Source organism: Pezoporus wallicus, unplaced genomic scaffold (genome assembly GCF_028554395.1).
Source record: "Pezoporus wallicus isolate ANWC-B61680 ecotype Strahan unplaced genomic scaffold, APGP_CSIRO_Pwel_v1 contig_11996, whole genome shotgun sequence".
NCBI classification, from domain to species: Eukaryota; Metazoa; Chordata; class Aves; order Psittaciformes; family Psittacidae; genus Pezoporus; species Pezoporus wallicus.
The window spans coordinates 541,650-564,352 of NW_026641627.1; the positions used below are offsets into that span (position 1 = coordinate 541,650).

The 22,703-nt window shown below is 56.8% G+C and overlaps 1 protein-coding gene across 5 annotated transcripts in view; it reads left to right on the top strand.

Annotated features, from left to right (window-relative positions):
• The first annotated feature begins 480 nt into the window (after positions 1-480).
• DLGAP4 (DLG associated protein 4) overlaps positions 481-22,703 on the top strand; it is a 126,682-nt gene continuing 104,459 nt past the window's right edge. For 2 of the 5 annotated variants that reach the window (XM_057424670.1, XM_057424672.1), the window contains exons 1-2: positions 481-611; positions 21,344-21,479. The gene's annotated coding sequence lies outside the window, so the exon portion shown is untranslated. Of the gene's footprint in view, positions 612-1,025; positions 1,147-21,343; positions 21,480-22,703 lie in introns of those variants that run through there. The other 3 variants (XM_057424673.1, XM_057424674.1, XM_057424671.1) reach the window with 2 other exon arrangements.

The following is a 22,703-nucleotide window of genomic DNA, read 5'->3' on the forward strand; positions in this document are numbered from 1 at the left end:
AGCCTTGATGCTGCTCTGGCCCTGCGTGGGGCCGTGCCCACTGCCTGCCTTCCCCTGGCTTCAGTTTGTCCCTGCCGCCCTCACAGCACCCCTGGGTGCTGGGCTGGATGGAGGGTGCTGTGCCGGCCCCTCTCCGCTCCCTGCCCTGATTTCCTTATGGAAATCCCAGAGTCTGTTCCAGATCCAGCTCTGGTTTTGGGGGCAGCCATCTCCCTCTCCTTCTCTTTCCTCTTCCCTCCTTCTGCTCTCCTTCCTCCTCCTCTCTCTCCCTCCTCTCCGCACTGTACTCTCCGGGGGCTCTGGGTACCGCTGCAGCATCACTAGCCACCTCCATCCAGGAGGCTGGGAGAGCGGGGCGGAAGGGGAGGGCTGCGGGGGACAAGCTGAATGAATGGGCATCGCCTCGGTGCTGCTGGAGCCTCCGCATAGGGGCGAGGCGGCCGGACCGCGCCGCGGGCAGGGGGGCAGCGGCGGCCGGCCAGCGGCCGGGGCCGGGCCGAGCAGAGCCGGGCCCCCCGCCGAGCCGCCGCCGGGGCGCTGCGAGGAGCGGGCGCTGCCCCGACGCGGGACCGCTCCGGCCCGGGGGCCGCCTCCTGCCGCCGCGGACCGAGGTGAGCGGGGGGCTGCGGGAGGCTGCGGGGGGCGGCGTGGAGCCGGGTAGGGCTGGACGGTGCGGGACCGGGCTGGACGGTGCGGGAAACGGGCTGGATGGTGCAGGGGCTGGGCGCCAAAGAGTTAAGTGGCTGCGGAGCAACCGGGCTCAGACCGTGTGTGTGTGTGTGTGTGTGTGTGTGTGTGTGTGTGTGTGATCCCGCACCCACGGGGGGGCGTGGCCCATGGCACCCCACGGGTGTCCGTGCGCGGTGGGCGGCCGGTACCGGTCGCAGCGGTCTGGGTCTCCCCGGCCGCGCAGGGTGGGTGCGGGCACCACAGCGAAGCCTTGTCCCGCGGGGAGCGACACCGCGCTCCGTGTGCGTGGCGTGTGCCAGAGCCCGCGGCGGAGCGTGTGTGCGGTGTGCGGGCTCCACTGCGGGGTGTCCGTGTGCGGGGCTGAGCGTGTCCGTGGCAGCCGCATTGAGCCCGTGTGAGGGAGCAGCCCCAGCCCGAGCGTGCGGGTGCGCGCCGCGCGTCCACGCGTGTGTACCGGTAGGTGATGTGTGCGCGCTGCGGGGGGGGGGGGGGGTATCGGGGTCTATGGGGGTGTGCGGAGGGAGCGGGCACGTGCGGGGAGGTGCGTGGAGTCTGTGAGCACAAGCGTGCCGGGGCTGCCGCTGCCTCCGCGGGATCCTGGCCCCCGGGAGAGGGGCTGCGGCTCCCCCCGCCCGCCCCTGCCTGTCTGCACCATCCCGCTCTGGGCGCCCCGTCCCTCCCCGCAGGTCCCCTCGCCCCTTCTCGGACCCCGACCCGGAGCCTGCCCCGAGGCCGGAAGGGCGGGCAGAGCCTCACCCCCGCTAGGTTTTGGCTTTCCCTGTGTTAAGATGCTCCTGCTTGCTCCGGATCCCGCAGAGGCAGAGGGGCTCAGCCGGCAGCGGCTGGCGGGGCAGGGCCGGGCCCTTTGCTCCCCTGGGGATGACCCCAGGTGGGTCCCTGCGTGCCCCTCAAGTTCTGGTGGGGTTCCTGCATGCCCCTCAGGCCGTGGCAATGGCGTGGATCAGCTCCAACACAGTGATCTGGTCATTATACTCATATTAGACTTTTGGAGGGGCAGACAAGTGTCGCCCCCACATGCTGGTCCCCTTCTACGACAGAGATGCCACATAACAAACTCTCCTACGGGCCTTTGCCATGACGTGAGGTGAGGAATCTCCAGTCCAGCATGAGGCCCAGGCAAGAGCAGGATTTAGAGCCTTGATGCCATCATTGCGATCGGAGTGTGGCACCGACATGTGAGGATGTGAGCCTTGGTGACCGTCCTGACACCGTGCCACCATCCTGGTGTAGGGCCAGCACCTGCTGCACCGGGAGCAGACGTGCCTGTGCTGATGCACGGGGCTGGCAGCCCACAGGACCTGGGCATCTTGGAGCGCTTCCTGCAAAATGGACTCTCGGAGCCTCGTGAATCCGCCTCTGACGGCTTCTCCTCTGAGGAAGCGCAAGGCAGAGCCAGCCCTGAGGCTTCCTGCAGGAAGCTAACGCCTGGTCAGAGCCACCACTCCTGCTCTTGAGACATGGGGCTGCTTCTTACGCTGGCAGGAAAATGGGGCTTTTCCAAATCCGGGCTCGGCAGCTGGTGTGTGCAAGCCCAGTTCTGATCTCTGCAGCAGCTCTGCTTCCTCGCTCCTCTCGGTGTACATGATGTACCGGTACAGTTTGAAGCACGGCTGCGAGTGGTGGAGGAATAGAGCAGCTCAAAGGGAAGCTGCCACGCTGCAGCAGGAGACTTCTGCACCTTTTTACTCCCTCGCACCAGTCCAATGGTGCCAGGCTGGATTTTACCCTTGGAGCATAAACACCTGGCAAGGCAGAAAGAAATGTGACTTGAGTAAACATCAGCAGTAACTGGAGACCCGTTTTGAAATTGGTTTGATACCTGCATGCCTTCCAGGCAAGCTTTTCTGATGTTAACCATTGTGCATCTTTGCATGAAAAATGAGGCTTTATTTTCAGCCTGGGTAATAGCAGCGCAGCATGGGTAGAAATGAACACGCTGTGTCCCCTCTAATCTGTCCACAATCAGGCTTCTCCCAAGCACTGAACCGCTACTGCCGTCGTCAGAGATGAATAGTCCTGGATCCAGATGGCAGCCTGCTTCCCTCAGTGCCCACATCGTCCCTTCGCCATCCGCAGAGGAGGGGAGCAGCCAGTGAGAAAGTGTCCCTGGGAGGACCCCTGTGCCACCGCAGCCACCTGCGTCCCTGGGTTTGCTGCCCATGGCTCGGGCCGAAGTCATCAGCTTGTGCCTATCATCAGCTGCAGGCAAGGCAGCTCCTGGTTGCCAGAAGCTGCTCTGAGCTCCCGTTCGCTTCTGGAGAGGGTTCAAGGTGCTGATTTGGAGCTCGGAGCTCGGCATGGATTCACTTCTCACCATCTTCCAGTCTGGATCCATCGTGCCCGGGGCTGGAGCCGCAGCTGGCCAAGTGCTCTGGCCAGCCCTGCCTGGGGCTGGAGGCAGCGGGCAGCCCCTTGCTGCAGCTCCACAGCCCCGAGCAGCCTGGTTTTGGTCTCCTGGAGCATGGTGAGGTGTGCTGAGTCACCTTAAGTCAGGCCAAGACATCACCCACCCTTCCCATGAGGAGGCTGTGTTTGAGGAGAGGACTCGTCGTGCTTACTGAAAGCAAAGGGGTTGCAGGAGGATCGCAGACGTAGCTGGGATGATGGGAGGGAGTTGTTTTGAGCATGGAGCCTGCTTGTTTATTCTTCAGTTTGGAGGGGTGTTTTTAGGCTTGTGATGGAATAAATGGAAGTGAAGATTCAGTTCCTCTGCTTGGGGATCTGGGGGAAGCCCTGGGCAGGAGCTGTTGTCTGTTGTTGCAGAAAGCTGGCTATGTGACAGCAAAGCTTTGTTGAGATTTGCACCAACCTCTTTCATCTTGGACTTGGTGTGTCCTGCTGTTTATGGCATAAAAATGATGATGCTTTGCAGAAGATATTTGTATTTCACACTTTGTTTCTGCTTACATGTCTTGTTTGGAGCTAGACTGGCTTCCCCTGTGGGTAGTGTCTTTGGCTCCAAGGACTGTGCGACTATTAGTAGAGTTTCCAGTGGGCTCCTTGTGTGACCTGGTGTTATGGTTTTCTGTGCACAAGAGAAAGGGATTCCTGAGCCCTTTTTTTGCTCACAGAGACATTACATACGGAAAACCTATGAACCCTAATGTGCCGGCTTTAGTTTTGCTCATGCAGGCTCTTACAGTTGTCAATGGCTGGCTGGTGGGTTTGGACCACAGGCTGTCGGGAAAATTGCCTTTCCTAAGAGCTTTCCCTGAACGAGGCCTGGCTCTCTGCAGCTCTTTGCAAAGCTTTCCAGCCTTTTGAAGGAAGCGCTTTACAACTTCCAGAGCTGTCATGGGTTTATGCCCTCCGGGGATGGGTTGTGACAAGCAGCTACAAACCTGCGCTCTGCTGCCTGCAGGATGCTATAGGTGTCCCCTGGCTCTGGCTTCTGCATCCCCCAGGAGCGTGGACCCTTCTGCGTACCTCTTGGGTGACTCTCACATTGAGGGACCCTATTCCTTCAACTGCCTTTGGGTTTAGTCCACTTTTATCTCGTGTGCTGTCCATGGACCAGTCGGTGAGGATTTGGAGGAGCTCCCTCTGCAAGAGAGACCCAGGAGCTTTGAAGAACAGTGTTGACACTCGTATGTGGGCAGAGCTCTGGCTGTGAGCAGGGAAGTTAGGTGGCAGCTTGGTGTATGCGTAAAACATGTACAAGGCAGGAGTATTAAACCTACTCAGCAGTGGCTTAAGTCTGTGCTTAAGGAGGAGCAGCCCGAGACCCATGCCAAGTGTTACGGAAGTCCTCATACGTGAAGTATTTAACATCCAAATCCCTCAGTCATTTGTCTCAATGTGGCTTTGCAGGACAGGTGCCACCCACATGATTTTCTTTGCGTGATGACAAATGTGTGACAGCACCGTGGCTCCAGCCATTGCCCTCACTGCACAGCACTGCGATGGCTGGTAGCATGGGTGGGGTGCTGGAAACCTCTCCCCACCTCTTCCTCTCCAATTGCCATCAGCCTTAGATGTGCCAGGGTATTTTCTTCATCCACATTGTGTCAGCGCCTTGGTGAAGGAGCAGGGCTGGAAACAGGTCATTGATTTCTTACGTTTGGCGCCCAGGATGGTGGCCAGGGCTTTGGAAGGAAGCAGCTTCCCTCTGTGCTGTGTGTGCTGGGAAGGAGGTGCAGCGAATGTCCCTGCGGTGTTTCAGGCTTGTGCCCTGAGGAGCAGGTTGGCACCTCCTCTCGGGTTAGACACCCCCTGCACCTGGGGTGCCCCGTGAGAAGGACAGAGATGGGCTGGCTGTGTGTGTCAGGCTGGTTTGAGTCACAACCAAGTCCTCGGCTGCAGCTGCAGGGAGCCTCACAGTTTGCTTTGGAAATATCCTCTGCGTGCGAACGCTTCCCACCTTCTTCTTACCTCCATCCTCCCCCTGGTTCAGCGTCATTCCCTCTGGTGTCTCCAGGGCTTATGCAGCTCTAACCCCATTCCCACTGACCATGGTTCCCCCTAACCCTTAGCTCTTCTCTGGGACAGCCCTGCTGTACCGTGTCCTCCTGTCCTTCACCCTCAGGCAGCTGCTGGCTCCAGTGATGGTGATGGTCATGCCTTCCCTGGGGTGCTGTTGGGGCCAGCACTGGGGTGGGCAAGGGCCACGTCCTCCTGCTCCATCAGCAGAGCAGACCCCATGAGGTATTTATAGGCTCAGTGATGTTATTCCCCTGTCAAACTATTACTGAAATAGGCTCGGTGTGTGTCATAGGAGAGAGGATTTTAATGGCACGGTTTCTTTGCTGCGGGAATGAAGTTGATGCTCCCTCACCATTTCCCTCGTCCGATTAATCATTCCCATGGTGGAGAGGCATGAGGGGATGGATGCCTGCTCCAGCAGCTCGAATGGGGGCTCATGGACTAGGGTGGGTCCTTGAGACAGGCACCCCAACCAGGCCTGTGCCCATAGGGACCTGGTGCCTTGCACCCACACTTGCCTGGACCTTAACTTCAAGGGAGCTCTGAACCTGGTGGGAGCAACCCAGACCCTGGGGAGCCTGCTGGGGCAGGTGTGCCAAGGCAGCTGGGACTGAGGGCTGGTGCTGAGACTGAGCAGATCCAGTTTAAGGGGCTAGGTCCCTTTCCCAGTGATTTCTCTGTTCGGAACAATTTGCTGAATGATCAGGAAAGGTCAGTTTGTCATTTTCTAAATAACCCCCCCTCCTTCAGACTCAGCTGGACACTGCTGCTGGGTCGGGAGGAGGTCAAAGTCCAGTGAATCCTTTTAGCAGTGTCTTGAAGCATTTCAGCTGGCTGAAGAGCAAAGGATCTCTCAGCCTGTCAGTTCATAAACACTGGCGCGATTCCCTGTCTAGTCGCTGCTTGCTGGGGGAGAATGTCTCTGGGGTGGGAAAACCAGTTTTGTGCCAGGCATGGATTTGGGTTGTGCTTTCTGGGCAGCACACTGAATGCGCTGCAGGCTGGAGGTGCATCCTGGTGCTGTCTGGATGGACAGACCCACCGCAGCGCAATTGGGCTCAGCATGGGAGAGTGATGCTCGCTGTGCCCTCTGCGATGGGATGTGGGGTGGCAAGGATGGGCATGAACTGGGGCACTTAAGCTCCCAATGAGCTCTGCAGTCATTCCCTCTGCCTGGCTGGGAATGGGAGTCCTGGTCCCAGCAGGTCAGATGTGTCTGCATGTGGGATTTGAGCCTGAAGGGGCAGAGCAGAGGAGAGCTGCCCTTCCACTGCACAGGAGCAGTAGAGGCCAAGGACATGGGTTCTGAGCTGTGGTGCTCCCAAAGTCCACATGGGAATGGGAGGCTGCTGCAGCCCAGGGCTCCTTGGGCTTGCTGCTGGGGACACAAGAAGCAATGTGAGGCTTCAGAGCTGGAGGACCCACTGCTGTGGAGCTGCTGACCATGCAGCCCTTGCTGCCCTGATGTCTCCACTCCTTTGTGTCAAGCCGCGAGTTAGGGAGGGCAACCTTCTGCTCCCATTGCTCCCTAGCAGCCTCTGCGCTGCCTGTGTGTGATGCAGAGACCCTCCCCTGGACCCTCCATGCCCTCTGGCAGGGGCTGGTGGCCAGGAGGAGCCCAGAGCCCACTCCTCCCAGTCCCCTGCAGTGCTGCTCACAAGCGTAGCAGCCAGGCCCTTGCAGAGACAGCTTGGAAACTGGGAGCCGACATGCTAAAGAAAAATGTCCTTCCCACACAGCCCAGCCTGTCCTCCTCCCTCCACCAGTGCTGCTGCTGGCGAGCTGCAGGCTCACCGCTGCAAAGGGATGCTACCCTGCAAGGATGGAGAGACCTGCGCTCCAGGGCAGGGGGTGCAGATGGAGCAGATCACTGTACAGAGCCTTCTTCTGTGATGCTATGGATATCTCCCATGATCCAGCCCTCCTGCCCATGGCTCTGCAGGCTTCCCTTTGCCTCCTCCCAGCTCAGCAAGCTACCTTTTGGTGGAGATTGCTGTGGATGGGGTGCTGATGGAGGCTGTGTGGCTCTGGGGGCAGCATCCCTGCCCACAGCTCTTTGGCTTCCACCATGTGTGGCTGCATTGCCAGCTGGACCCCTCATCCTTTTCACCTCCAGTTATTTTCTGGACAGTCACTTCTCTCCCCTTTGCTGGCTGCATATCCTGAGATCAATGCTGAGTGCTCTCCTCCTCCTCCTTGCTGTGCTGTCCCTTAGGACAGACCATTCAACTTGCTTCTCCTCCTCCTTTTCCACTTCATTAATGAGTCTCTTTGCTCTAAGAAGTCATGATAGCTGCCAGGGGACCTGGGAGGAGTGGGGAGAGCTGTGGGGAGGCTGCCAGTCCTGCTTCCAGGGTTTGGGATGCTGGGTGCCACGTTTGGGATGTCGATGTGGTTGCCTCGGTGCTGGCTGACCCCGCTCGTGGCCTGTGGGGTGGAAGGAATGTGACAGGCAGTGTTTTGCAGTGGCAGGAGGCAGGGAAACCAGGTTTGGGAGGCTCCCAGCTGCTCTGCCGTGGTTTAGCCCCATTTCTGCCATGCACGCTGCTCCTTACCCTACCACAGGCTTCTCCTTCATGCCTCTCATGGGCCACGGTGGGCAGCCCCTGGGTGGACACCCAGCTCCATCCCCACAGCAAAGCTCCTGCAAAGGCCCATGCATCTCATGGGAGGTTGCTGCTGGCCCTGGTGGGCTTCAGATCCCAGTGAGTGGACTGGGGATGCGGTGCTGGGCCATTGGTGCCAGTCCCCCAGGTGGCAGCAGGAAGGTGTGTGCGGTATCTATGGGTGGTTCAGAGCCTTGTCAGTGAAAACTGGCCTTCCCAACCGCATTCCGTGGGCACTGCTTTCATTTCCCAGTGCCTTTAACACTCTCCAAAACCCGAGAAACTGAGATGGTTTCTTCTCGGCGGGAAGGGAGGCTGCTGTTGTCGCTCTCTCACCCATGCACGCACGCACACACACGCACCCCAAGGATCTTCTTTCTCTTCCTTCCCACTTTCCTCCTCCAAAAGACTTCAAACACTTCATGGAAATGTTATTTTCTCCCAAACTGTTGCCTTTCTGTCTGGCTGGCTGCGAGCAGCCTGCTGCCTTCGCTGGGCTCTGCTCCCCGAGTGCATGGTCCCAGCCCTTCCACGTGTGCAGTGTTAGTGACAGCCCTGCCGAGCCTGCAGAAGGTGCTTGGGTGGCTGTGCTGGGGGTGCTGGGCTCTCCCAGGGGGGACTAACAGCAAACTTCCCTTTGTTTCTAATGGGGTTCATCTGATCCATCAAAATTGCTCTAGATGCAATAAAGCAAAGCCCTCCTGTGAGGTGATGCTGTGAGGCTACATCTGCCCGGCTGCGCTCTCCAGGATGCCATGGAGGTCCTGCTCACCAGGAACATGCTGGAAGATGCCCATAACCTTCAGATCAGCCTGCCCTGCCCCAGGGTGCTGAGCTAGGATGCTGATCAGGAGCCCTGCTCCCTCTGCATATGGACAACTGCAGCCTAAGCATCCTGTGGGCACAGACAGACCCGGGGACAGGCTGGAGGTGGGCTGGAGTTGAAAACCCCTTTGTTGTCTTGTAGGAACGGGACTGACTCACTGCTCTCCCGTGCTGTCATAAGCAGATGGATGATTTAATCACCTAGCAACCAAAATAACGTCAGGTGAGGAGCGCTTCCCCATCCGTGCCTGGCCCACAGCCCCACCGCCAGGCTGGTGGCAAGGGACAAGCAGTCCCCGGCCACCCTGCAGCCCTTGGGCTTCCCTGGCATGAGGCTGGCATGCCTGGGATGAGAGCTGGGTGCAGGACTCTGCATAGCCCTGATGCTGTCACTCCTGTGCTTCCTGAGATGGCAATTGCCTCCTGATGGCTCCAGCTGCTCTTCAGAGCCCTGCAGGATGTGCTCACGACAGCCCAGGATGAGACCTCCTGGAGCAGGGTCTGAGCTGGGAAGGAGGGCAAATGCTTGGGCAGGGAGAGGCCAGCCTGGCAGGGCATGGAGCTGTGAGGACACTGTTGGTCTTGGGGTGTTCATCTCACCCACTGGAGGCAGCTGGAGTCCCTTTGCAGCTGACCCCTTCGTGGCTCCTGTGTGAGGTGATGAGGATGCATCTGCCCAGGCCACAAGCTGGGTTCCCACACTTGTGGGACCCCGATGCTGGGCTGCCCAGGAGGGGCTGTTTACCCCAGAGTGCTGCATTCAATCAGAATCATGCAATTAACCAGGTTGGAAGAGAGCTTTAAGCTCATTCAGTCCAACCATTCCCAGCACTGCCAATGCCACCACGAACCCATGGCACTGAGGGCATTGTATACACAGTGTGTGAGCACTTGCAGGGACGGTGACTCCAGCCCTGCCCTGGGCAGCCTGTTCCAATGCCTGAGCACCCTCTGGGGAAGGAATTGCTCCTCATCTCCATCTAAACCTCCCCTGGTGCAGCTTGAGGCCATTACCTCTTGTCCTTTCACTCATTACTTGGAAGAAGAGACCAGCCTCACCTCGCTACAACCTCCTTTCAAGCAGGTGTGGAAAATGATGCTCAGACCTTGATAGGCAGCCCATATCAGCCGGGCCAGGGACTGGGGATGGAGGGAGGCCATTGATCCATCAGACACTGACCCAGACCCACGCGACCATCTTCATCCATCCAGAAGCAGTTGTGCTGGGCCAGCCTGGCTCTGTGTGTGGTGGGAGATGCTGCTCCCCTCCTCCAGCGATGAGGCTGAAGGACACGGGGCCATCCCAGTACCTGGGCAATGCTGCAGCTGCTGGGGACCGGGTAAGGGCTGTGGAAATAGGGCACCCCATGTCCCAGCTCCGCTTTGTGGGACAGAGCTGATATAATTAGACAATACGCCCTGTTCTGTGCAGTGCACTGAGGAAGCCTCTGTGCCACCGCGGTCCCGGGGAGCCCAGCAGCCCTACTTTGGTGGCACCAGTGTCCCAGTGAAGGTGAGCCGCTTCCAGGCACTGGCTGGTTTGCTCCTTCCTTCCCTGTGCTGCTCCAAGAAGCCTGGTCTTCTTTATAGATGGCTATGGTTTGGTGGCTTTGGTGGGCCCTGCTGACCTATAAGAGAGTGAAGCAGGAGGTGGACGGGTCCCTCCAAGTCAGGTTCTCAACCTCATTAGTGGAGAAACTGCATCTGCACTGCCCTGAGGAGCCTTGTCACCCAAAACATCCATGAAACCATCCTGGGATAGCTCCAGAAGCACAGAGACTCCTGGTAACTGCTGTTGAATTCTACCCCAGAGTGTCCTGCACATCCTCATGTTGACCCTCCTGGACTGGTCCTGCCGAAGATGAGCCACAGCTATTTGGGAGCTCCTGCTTTGTGGTTCTGACATCAAAGCCATCAAATCCAGCCATTTCTGCCCCTGTCAGCAACCAGGAATGTGTTTGGCATCCCCAGTCTTCCAGACACTTCCAGCTCCTCCACAGGGATGGGCTCAGACCAAGCACCCACCAGCTCCATGAGGGTCTCTCTGCCACGCTCCCATCCAGGTCTGGGTCAGAATGTGCTCTGGGAGCCTCCCTCACTGAAAGTGCCTGCAGAAACAACTGAGGTTTCTATGAACCAAGGAATTCTGATTCCATAAACACCCGTTTATGCTGGTCTGCCAGTTTACACCGGTAAAGCTGCTTTAACCTCCCCTTCTCAGAGGGGTGTATAGGGACGCTTATGTACGGCAGGCTCAGCGCTAGTGTCTTCTCCCCAGGGAGTCAAGTCCAGCTCCTACCTGATTGATTAAATCACCAGCTCAGGAGCCATGGGACAGCAGCAGTGCCATTGCCATCAGCCACAGCAGGCATTTGGCTCCATTAGTCCTCTCCTCCAGGCAAAGAGGACCAGCCTGGGAAAGACGCTGTTCCCAAGGAAGCCCTTGTTCCCTCTGGTACCTAGACCTCAGCTGGCATTGCTCAGACTGGGGAATTTCCCAGGATTCACAAGGAGGAGGGAGGAGAAAGTCCAGATGTGCACATTTGAGGGGGTCAGCCCAGGTCTGAAGCAGCCTTTGACCCTCCTGTTTTCCCCAGGGATGGGAAATCAAAGCCAGGCCACCTGCATCCTGCTCCAAGAGTAACTGGAGGCATCGGAAAAATACGCCTGTTAAAGAGGTGTCTGCAAAACCCACACTCCAGTGTTGCACTAAAGTGGCTGAAAGTCCTGCTCTCTCTCAGATCATATGTTTATGGGCATAAAGAGCTTTTATAGGTAGATTAACTTCATTAAAGTTGAAAACACTCATTAACATCATTAACAGCCTAATAATACCTTAAGCTGGTTGGGTTCATCTCTACAATGAAGCTGCTCCTCTGTGGGTGCCTGTACCTATCACCGAGGCTTCCCTTCTCCTCCCTCTGCCCTCACATTGTGTTTGCATGTCTGTGTTGGACGGTGCTGGACCAGGGTTGTGCCAGAGGGCTTGCTCAGCACTGGGGCCATGCAGGGTGGGATCTATGTGGATCCACAGATGTCAAGTCTCACTTGAGGATGGAGGACAAGGATATCTCTGTCCTTGTGCCCTCCGGATGTGGCTCTTTGCTCTATCTAACTCCTATGGAAAGTCTGCACACAGCATGGAGCACTTCTGGAGGTAGCTGGAATGCTTGGCTTTGTGCATGTTGGTGGATTGGGTTTTAGAAGGGGAATGAGGGTCAGCACTAGGGTGAGTTTTGGGAAGGCCAAAGTTGCTGAGCAGTTCCTGAGGTGTCTCTGGATCTACCTGATCTTCTGTTTGATTTGGAGTTTCTCACCCAGGAGAGAGGAGCCCCATCCTGTAAGTAGCCCCATGGGGCCCTGCTAGAGACAACAAGGGTTCAGAAGGAGCTCAGACCAGCTCTTCTGCCCCTCCTTGGCTGGGAGCAGTGCCTTGTCTCTGGGCACTGCCTGCAGGAGGTGCTCAGTCTCTTGTCATGGGCATCACCCAAAACATACAGGCACAGGGCTGCTTCCATCATACCCTGCGCTTGGCCATGGGACTGGGGTGGTCCTGGCGATACGGCCATGCCTGCCTGCATGCACAAGGACCACACTGACTGTGGCTCTTGGGGAATCCCATCGCAGCACTGAGGTGCCAGCTGGGGCTTTCCTCTTGGACTCCTTACCCAGCCAAGACCCAGGGAAGGGTTGTGTTGCCACCAGCAGCACAGGGAAGGAGACAACGGGGAACCCCAGTAAGTAGCTTGTGTAGTGTGGGATGCTTGCTGTGCTGCTGCCCAGACCCCATTGTAACCTGCCAGTCACAGAAGAAGGGTCCTTGTCCCCCTGAGACAGCGCAGGTGGCCTCCATCCCGGCGCCAGGCTGCTCTTCTCCATCAGCAGCACCAAGATCCAATTTGTGTCCCTGCCTTCCATCAGCCCCACTAAGCAGGTTTTAATTTTGTTAAATAAATATGAAGTAATGGCAGCAGGGCCGGGAGCCAAACGGCCTGGGGACATCCTTGAGAGCTCTGCACAAGGGCAGGCCTCGCTGCAGGAGCTGGGCATGGCATCGGGCAGAGCATCCCAGTGCTGGCGGTAGGGCCAGTGGGGTGGCCCTGGGCATGGTGGTGTGGAGCAGATGTGGCTCCACGCTGCGTTGTGCTCACAGCGCCTTGCTGCCTTCAGACCAATTTCTAAATGGCTGCTAAACATCACTGTCAGAAGCACACTCTTCCCTTCCTAATTAGTGGATCAGACAGTAATTTGTAATCCTTTTGAATAGGAAGATCTTAGTGTCGAGCCCTGGAGCCTGGGCAGGACACAGGCAATGGCAACACGGAGCAGAGCGTGCCCCGGCCAGCAAGGCGTCCAGGCAAGGGTAAGGCAGAAGGGCTTCCTGCAGGGTCCACTGCCCTGTCTCTTTGGTCCAATGCACTTTTCATCTTCCTTCTCCTGAGTTTTGGCATTTTCATTTCTCTTCATGATGCCAAGTGTAAAAGCATCAGCATGGCAGCCCCAGCGGCAGGCTGGCTCCCGTTTGTCTCCAGGGTGGTGGAGGTGGCAGGGTGGCATTGCCGATGGAAGCCAGAGCCCTTTGCATTGCTGGCGAGCCGGCTGGGTAGGGGCATGCTGGAGCTGCAATGGGCTGGGATGGGGAAAGTTCCCCAGGGCAAACCCATCCTGGTGTGGGTCTGCTCTGAGGTGAGCCGGTGTTTGCATTGTCAAGGCTGAGGATAAAATGAGTTCTGGGAGCAGAAGGGGTTAAAAAAGCCAACAAGTGGAAAAATAAGATGCAAAGAGGAGGAAATGAAGATAGGAGGTGGGAGGTGCACAGAAGGCAAGGCAGTGAGCAGGACCGAAGACAGATGGGCAGGGAGAGGAGGCCAGCATGGAGATGGGCTGGACTGACGGCCATCAACGGCCAACAACGTGAGACACAAGTCTGGTGTGACTGCCACTGCCTATCCCAAGTGTCAGCATCTCCATGTTGGCTCTTGGACAGATGAAGCCATGCTTTAGGGAGCAAGGCAGAGGGTAGGGATGGAGGTGGAGGCTCATAGAGAGCTCATAGCAGATTCCCTGCATGCACAAGGAGCCTTGGAGGGGGAGGCATTTGTGGTGTGGAGTGGGGAGAAGGGCAGCAGGCAGACCTGCAGGCCCAGGGTGATGATGGGTGTTGAGGTCCATAGGAAGCTCATAGATTTATTAACAGCAATGACAGGCTGCATCAGTGATTTGTGCAGGCTGATGAGACCAAGGAGAGGGTCATGCAACCCTCACCACATTATGGATGGCACTGAGCAGCCCCTTGCTGGTGTCTTTAGCATCAATTAATCTGTGGAAAGCATTTCTGTCCCATTTGCATTAACCTTTATAAATGGCTTGATAGAGGTGCAGACACAAAGCATGGGAAGGGTCGTGGTTGTGTTGTCAACGTTGGCATCAAGAGCCTGGCCCTGGGGGGCACAGCCTTGGGGGAGCAGGTTTCCAGGGGGCAGGCTGGGGGGACAGAGCCGTCCCAGGTCAGAGATCTTGATGGAAGGAAGCAGCCACAAGCAGTGCCTTCAAGGAACACCACTTTGCTACTGCATTTCTACAGCCTTCAGAAGCAAGTGTTCATAATAGCACCGGTGACTCACTGAGTGTGCTTTACTCACCAGTTAATGACGGAGCTGAGTTCCAGAGCTCTTAGTGATTCCGGCTTAGATAAACTCCACCTCTCTCCCAGATCCCTGTTCAGATGGAACAGTGATCTGGGGCATTCAGAGTGGGCAGGTGAGCAGCATGGACAAGGAGGCATCAGCTTATCCCAGTCTCAGCTCCCCGCAGCTCCTCTGATGCTGAGGGTCTGCACCAGAGCCAGAGGTAACAGGAGAAAGGAAGTGATTTCTCAGCAAGGACGGAGCACTGCACATGTAGAGGCTTCAGAAACCCCACACGCTGGTTCTGGTGCTCATTCTTGCAAACCCCAAGGCAGCTTCCCACACATCCATGGAGAGGGTGGGGAGAGTCATCCAGTTCCCTGAGGAGCAGGAGGAGGTGTCAGTGGGGTAGAGAGAGCATCATGGCTGGAACAGGGAGCTGGGAAGCCTCAGGAGCTGCACTCACTGTGATCCCTGGTCTTACACAGAGTTAGGAGTGTGCTTTGGGGATGACCAAGAGGCTCCTGGAACACAAGCTTCGAGCAAGACCTGGCTATGAGGAGACTGCAAGGAGCAAAGCATGTGAACAGGGTGACCACACAGTGCAGGACCTTTGTGCACCATCACAGCCTGGATCCAGGGAGGGACAGGCTCTGGCTTTCTGGAAGAGCACGTGTCCCACCAGCACGCCAAGCTCGCTGTCTGGTCATGCACCGAGTGAAGCATCCCCTTTGGTGTGTGCTGACCGCAGGAGGTCGCATCCTGGCCACAGCCAGGTCGGTGATGGGCGCAGGAGCCCCTCATCTGCCCAGTCCTGATCCTCCTGCAGCAGATGAGCTTCCCCCAGCCCTACCCCATCCCCACGCTGTGCCACCAACAGTGAATCACGAAGCCGGGGTGAGCAAGTGCTTGCAGGTAATCACCAGAAGGCTGTCATCACTGCCGTGGGCTTCACCCTCCAACCTGCCACGCTCGTCACGCTTACCAGGGGGGGTTTGGTGGCCCCCGGTGCTCACTGCCTGGTGTAGGCAAACCAGAGGCCAACCCATCACAAGCCCACCACAAGCCAGCACTTCACTCCCCGTGCAGTGGGAGTGCTGATCCAGCACTGCACTGGGGTAGATGTAAATCACAGGATCCGTCGGATCAGAGCTCGTTCCCTTCGTGTGCTCTCAGCACGCACGGGTCTGGCTCTTGCTTGGGGACCCTGGGGTGGCTGTGAAGGCTGGAGGGGTCAGGGCTTGACCCCTGGGGCAGCAGGGGTTGGTTCTGGAGGATGGACCCAGGGCGGCAGTAGCTGGAGGGGTGATGCCTCCACACTTGCAGTGCATGGAAGGGGCTCATCCTCCATCATAACCATGCATACCCCAGCTCATGTGAACCAGAGAAACATCTCTTTGTTCAGAGGGACTGTAAAGGGGGAAGAGTTTCTGGGGGCTTCACAGGCTCCTGTAAGCCTGTAGCAGGGGCTGGAGAAGGGCTGCTGCTGGCAGGCTCAGCTCCACATGGACGTGGGTTTCAGTGGGGCACCCCAGCACCTGCATTGCTGTGGATGCAGTTCCTGCAAATCCATCCTCCAAACTGCTTTTGACAGCACCGCAGGGTTTGAACTACTTGATCTGCTGTAACGGGGGAGTTCTTGGCTGCCCCATCACCTCAGCAGGCTGAGAGGTGTCCTCTGGGCACAGAGACCTGTCAGGGTTGGCTCTAGCGCTTGGATGCGCAGGACCTTTGGTATCAACAGGACCTTGGACATCCCTGGCCATGTGGGGGTCCCAGCCCCCAGGGAGGACAGAGGCAGCTCTGTGTGTGTGTGATGGACGGGGGAAATTCACTTTGAGGTGTTGTTTTCCCCTAGCTTTTCCTTTTGCTCCCTAAATTACTAAATCTGGGACAGAGAGCTGGCTGTTTGCGTTTGTCACATACACACATGATGTTACATCTATACATTATCCTGACATCAAAGGGGTAGTGTGACATTTCCCTGGCTGTGCAGGCAAGAAAGGACACTGCCTGCTTTTGGGAGAGAAGAGGTTATTATCAGAGGGTTACAGGCAGCTCCTGGAAAGGAGAATGAGAAATAAGGACAGAGAGCACAGAACTGGGAGCGACAGTGAGGAACTGCAAAAGCAAATCTTCTCCTGGTCTTTTAATCTTCCCCCTTTATTAAAGCAGGGCAGGAGCGAGCCTCTCACAGCATGGACTTCGTTATTATTTTAAGGAAAAAGGATCTGCAAATGTGATGGCTGGAGGGAGTTTGGGGATTTTGTTTGGGGAGGAGACAAAAGGAAATCTATCTGCACACAAAGCTTTATCGCAGCGAGGCTCAAGGTTAAGCCAACACGGCCGCCTTACCCTCAGCATGGGGACCTCAGTGTGTGCCACCAGCTCAGCTCCCAGAGGAGCTCAGCTCCCGTCCCATGGGAGCTGATGACCAGCTCATCCCCATGCACTGAGCCCTCTCCTTGTGTGGAGCTGCCCTCACGGGGCAGCCTTGGCCGAGCTGCTGCAGGCAGATGGGCAGCCCGAGGAGCCTGTCCTGCCTCCAGCCTGCCAGATGCTGCCTGAGCAGCACCCACGGTTTGCCAGATGACAGCGCGCTTCCCACCCCAATGGTGTCCCAGCCACCGGCTCCGGGGATTTCCATCGGTGCAAGGTTGGATGCTCCCAAGGGCTGTTGTTCCTGCTGCGGACAGTGTCTTCTTCTGAGCCGCCTCCTTTCTGCTCCTCCTCTCTCCTCCCAGTGGGATGAAGCGGTGATGCCACCCAGCCAGTTTGCTTCCTAAAGGATCCCGCATCCAGCCCTTGCTCTTCCCTGAGGCTTTTCACAACAAAAGAGTGCAGCTGAGCTCCCCTCTCCACCACACATACACCGCAGGAATGCAAACCAGCCTGCCTCAGGGATTGCCTGTGATGAAACTGGGTATGAAAAACAGGCTGGAGAAAAGCTCCCAAGCCTGACACTGGTGCTAAATCCTACTGGGGAGTGTCTGCAGGGCGTGTGCTGGAGGGTCCTTGTGGAGGTGACCTGTCCTGATGGGCTCGGTGCCTCCAGAACTGGTGCAGATGAACTTGCAACTGGAGAGCAGCAAACGGCAGGGATGCGCACGTACTGAAGGGTTCTTGTGTGTCTCAGGGGAAGCCTGGAAGGCAAAAAGGCTCTCGCTGTCCTCTGAGCAGCCAAGGTCATTCCTGGGAGCCGGGGCAGACGCTGGCTGCCACGTGGTTGATGCCCACAGCACCAAGGCGTAATTAACTGGAAAGACGGTCAAGCAGCACTGGATATGGGTAAGGAAAAGAAGGAAACAGCAGAGACGTGCCCGGATCAGGGTCTGAGGAGGATGCTCTTCTCGCCAGAGGTACTTCTCCATGCTCAGGTATTCAGCCCCTGGAGCATGGACAGATGTGTGGGGAGAGGGGTGGGCTATGCTGCCTACCCAACCTCTCCTGGTTGTGCATGAGGGTACCGCAAGCTCCCCACGGCGCCTCTGCAGTGCCCCCAGACATCCTTCCCTAGCCCTCCACAGACAGATTGTGTTTGTTTCAGCTCAGCGCGCTCATTAGATCCAAGTGGAAGGGTCGATCCGATCAAACTTGGAAGCACAAAAATAAACGTGCTGGGTTCAGCAGATGGAAGGAACAGGCTGGCAATGGCAGTGCCCCACAGCAGGCGCTCGCAGCAGCTGCTCTGCAGCAGCCCTTGGACACACCTTCCCCATGCCATGGACCGTGGTGCTCCTGCCCCATGGCGCTGCACGGTGGGGATGCTGGTCATGGCCTGGGGATGGAGCTCTGGGGATGGAGCATCACACGCTGCTGGGTTTCTCCCTTTTGCTGCCCCATTGTTTTGCATCCCCAGAACCTCCCTGGCAGTGACCCAGGGTTTGAGTGTGCTTCCATCATAAACCTCAGCAGTGTGAATGGTTATTCCTCATCTCGAAGGAGAGCGCTGGGAACAGAGGTGAATGAACCTGTGCACTACAATATAGCTGCTGGATGAACATTTTATGGGGTATTTACTTTGCTGAAGTACCTCTGGAGTTGAAGAACTGCTGAAATACATCTTCCCCGTCCTTTCCAGCTTATTAACACCCAAATCCAGCCTGACCCATGAAGGGAGCAGCAGTGCCTCTCCTCTGGAGAGCTTATTCCCTCTGCAGTACTGGGACTTGGGGAAGGAAGGAAGGAGCTGGTTGCTCAGACCCCAGCACCAGTGTTCCCAAGCATGGATCCTGCTGTATTTGTGTGCTGGACTCTGGCACTACTATTCCAGCATGGATTTTAAGTCCTTTGTGGGTGATTCCAGTGATCCTGGCAGCTCTCCTCAAAGGCTGCATTATGGCCTGATGTGTTCATCTTGCTGCCCAGAGTATGCTAATGAGAAACCAGAATTTCCTCAGGGAATGGTGTTGCACAAACCAAGTGCCATCTTGCCCAGAGTGCCCATCCCTCTGAGGTGGATGCTCTTGGGGCTGCTCTGGCTCCCAGACTGCTTGTGTGCTGGATAAGGAGGCCAAGAGTCTGGGCTTTAGGACATACAAGCTCCATCCTTGGGTGTTCTCCTGGTTCCCTGTGATCTTTAGCAAGTCATTACCCCTCTGTGCCTCATAGTACCTGGTTGCAAGGCAGATGTAGGGCTCGTCAGACACACCGGGGAAGGTCTTTTTACTGGTGTTGTACGGAAGTAGGATCTGTGGTGTGATGGAGCATTAACAGCAGGGGCAATACAACCCCTCTCTGCGTTGCATGTGGGCAACCCTGGGCAAGGCTTATGCCACTGTCCTCACTCCACTGGGAAATGACGGAGCTGGGATGAAACTTTCCATATGTACTTTGCAGTCTGGGAAAGCTCCTGCCACTGGCAAATGCTTCGGGGCTTGCCTCAGGGTCTTGTGGATACTGGGGTTGTCCAGGACACTGGAGCAAAGTTCTATAAGGAAAAGCAAGCAGGGCTTTGTGCTTTGCTTTGTAGCGGGTGACGTGCTCGGGATGAGGCAGTCACATCTGCACTCAGTGCCAGCTGTGTTTTAGAGGAATAGGCTCTGGTTAGTGTTTGGGACTGAGGAAGCCAGAATTGGAACCTACTGGAGACTGCCTTGATCCTGAGGAAAAGGGAAGCTGAGTGCGGGGAGACTGGCTCCTGGGCTGTGCCGGCTGGTGTGCACCATGGACGGGGCTTACCCTGAGGCTCTCAGGGTACCACAGCCCCTGGTGCCCACAGCCCCTGTCTTTGCAGGGGTGGTCAGTACCTGCTTAGCACCTGGTGCAGAAACAGGAATTTTGAGCTCTTCTGTCTTATGAACTCAATATGTTTTCTTTCTACCCAAATGTCTTTTCTCCCTTGCCAAGCCAGCTGTCTGACCAGCAGCAACTGACACAGCAAACTGCAGCAATGACCTTTATAGTGTGCTCTGCGAGGTCTCTCCAAATGCCCTCAAGAAGAACGCATCAGATGTTTGGGGATTTCTGCTGTGCAGGACAGGACACGGTTCAGCAGGAGATGCACAGGAGGGGCTGTGCTGGACCCACAGTAATGGTCACCCTGCAGACCTCCACATGCTGAGCCTCTGCAAGCAGTGACCTTAATGCTGGCCAGCAGAGCAGGCATGGGCTGCAGGACCAGAATCAGGGTGTCCCACCAAGGCTGAGAAGCTCAGCAGCTCACTGTGCCCCTGCAGCTGCAATAGGTCCTGCAAGCCCCCATGGCTGCTCAGGCTCTTTCAATGCTTTGATCTGAGCTCTTCTTGTCTTGCTGCTGTTCAACAGAGTACCCAGGAAAACGCTGGGCTCAGGTACTGCTCTCCCATCCATCACCAATTATTCTCTTTTCATTTGCTTTTTGGGCTTCACCTTTTTAATCCAGCCGTCTCCTGCCTTACAAATGTTCTTTCCTCAATTACTTACACCGACCTGCGGGGCTGTCTCCATTCACCTCAGGAGCACCACGAAGCTGTGTGCACTGAGCCAGGGCTTCGTCAGCTGAGTGCACAAGAACCTGTACCAGGCTGTGTGTGCTTTGAGGTCCTGTCCCATGCATTGGGCACGGTTGGGGTTGGAAGAACAGGTCATGCTTGAAGGAATGTGCTGAGCTGCCCTCGAGTGCCAGGACACACCACAGCCATCCCTGCTGTGCTGCTTCCCAGACTAGGAACCAGCTCAGACCGTTCCTGCACCAAGACTGCTTTATCCTCACTTCTTAATGCTCTTATCTTGAAGGCTCCCCTCAGATTAAAGCCCAGGCAGTCAGTTCCCTCCCTGGATTTATTTGCAATGCAGTTTTCTTCCTCTAATCTGATCTGAGTGTAAGCTGCTCTTTTCAAAGGGCATGGGGAGGACAGATGTGCATGTCACTGCCACAGTGAGATGCACTGACTGAAAGCAGCAGGAAGGTGCCCCGTTCTTTAGCTTGGTGGCACATCTGACTGTTTTGGCTTGGACCCCATTTCTCCTCTGAGCAGCTGTGTGATGTCCCACATACACCAACAGCCATAAGGAAAAAGGTCTGCTTTGGAGCAGGGTGAGTTCCTCACCGTGATGGAGTCTGTTGAGCTTCCTGGACACCCTCATCAAGCTGGAGCCCACTCTTTAGTCCATGGAGCCCCTGGAGTCAGGGGAACAGCACTGTCCATTGCAACAGGACCCCAGCAGGGGTATGGTGACATCTGGGGATTTGACCTCAGCAACGTGACTGCCACGCATTCATGGTGCGTTGGTTGCTCCTCACGAGCTCGTGAGTCCATGGCCATGCTTGGAGCAGGGCTGGAGAAGCCAGGGACGGACTTGAATCCCTGCTGAGTTCCATCTTTGCCCCTGCCTCTTGGTTTGGTGAGGGACTGGGGAGCTGAGACCACTGCTGTCTGGATGGGTGGCTACCTGTGAGGGCTCTCCCAGTTCTTCTGGTGGGCATCCTGTGGGTCAGCTGCCCTTGGTGTGTTCTAGGGAAGGCAGGAGCACATGGGGAGCCAGGAAGGGCTGGTGCAGACGTGTGCCTGTGGGAGATGCTGGGTACGGGGGTACTCTGAACCTGAGAGGTGGTGACACATCTGGAGTCTGGGTGCCTCCAGCACTGGAGGAGGACGACTCTTCTGTGTCAGGGAAGGGACTGGGGTTAACCCATGCCTCCTGCACTCACACTTGTCTTTGCCTCCGCAGCCCAAGGAGCCTGCTGAGCACGGCCACAGTGCTGCTGCCCGGCTCTGCCCAGCCCGCAGCCAGCGCATGGACCACCACCGGCCCCCAGCTCGCGAATGACAGCAGAAGAGTCACTGCGGAGAGCAGCATCCGGACTGTGAGTGCTCCAGCAGGGCCTGAGGCAGGGATCCCGGTCCTCATCCATGGGGTTTCCTTGGGGAGAAAGGCCAGAGGAGCCTGTGGGCGCTGGGAAGCTCTGGGCTTCTCCTCTCTCAGGATGCTGAGAGAGGCAAAGAGCCTGAGCACTGAGCAGCAGCAAAGGTGAAGTACAGAGCTTTGGGTGACACGGTCTAGTGTGAGGCGTCCCTGCCCATGGCAGGGGGTTGGAACTGGATGATCTTAAGGTCCTTTCCAACCCTAACTATTCTGTGACTCTAAATACCTGCAGTAATGCTGGCAGGGCACATGGGGGGCTGTTGGGGTGCACAGGAGAGCTGATACAAGGTGCTGGCATGGCCCCAGTCTCCTGGGGCAGAGGGTGGCTGGAGGACTCTGTTACAGATGTGTCTGAGGTTGGGGAGAGCTGTGACGGTGTCTGCTCTGAGTGATGCTGTGATGCTGGGCAGGGTCCCCAACTTCCGTGGGCTGGGTGGGCAAGAGGAGGATGCAGATGCTTGACCCCCTCCAGCAAGCTGGAGGAGCATGCTTCTGCAGGGAATAGCTGCAGCCCTCTCAAGCACATGGAAGACCTGCATTTCTGCTCCAAGGAGGGAGATGAGCTTGTGCAAAGGGCAAGGCTCTGGATTCAATCAGTGTTGTTGCAGATGCTAAGGTCCATTGGGAAGGAACTCGTTTTGAAAACAGCAGACACTTGAGAGGTGGTGAAAAAGCAGGGCAAACCTATGGAGGAATAAACCATATGCCCTCCCCATGTCAGGAAAGATCTCCTGCCATGTACTAGGATGTGACACTGGCTCCACCAGCAGCTCAGTCAAACCCATGGGGACAGGCATGGAGGTTGAGTATACACACATGGAGGGATGGGATGTGCACCTGGGAGCGCTACTGTCTTGGACTGAGGATCGAGGTCATGCACATCCACAACCTCATCCCCTTCGGCACTGCAGAAAAGACCTCCAGCCTTCCCCTGAACAGCACATGCACAAACAGCAAACGCTGCCAACACAAGCTGAGCACATGGGTTAGTGAGGACTGAGACCCAGCAATGCTCCAGGCAGCTCCCACCACTGCCAAGGACAGGGGCAGAAGGAAATGAAGTCAGATGGGCTTGAGTATATCCTGGATGTTCCACCCAGGAGGATGGGTGAAACAAAGCTGGTGCCTGACTTGGGAAGGGAGACCTGAGAGCAAATGGTCACAG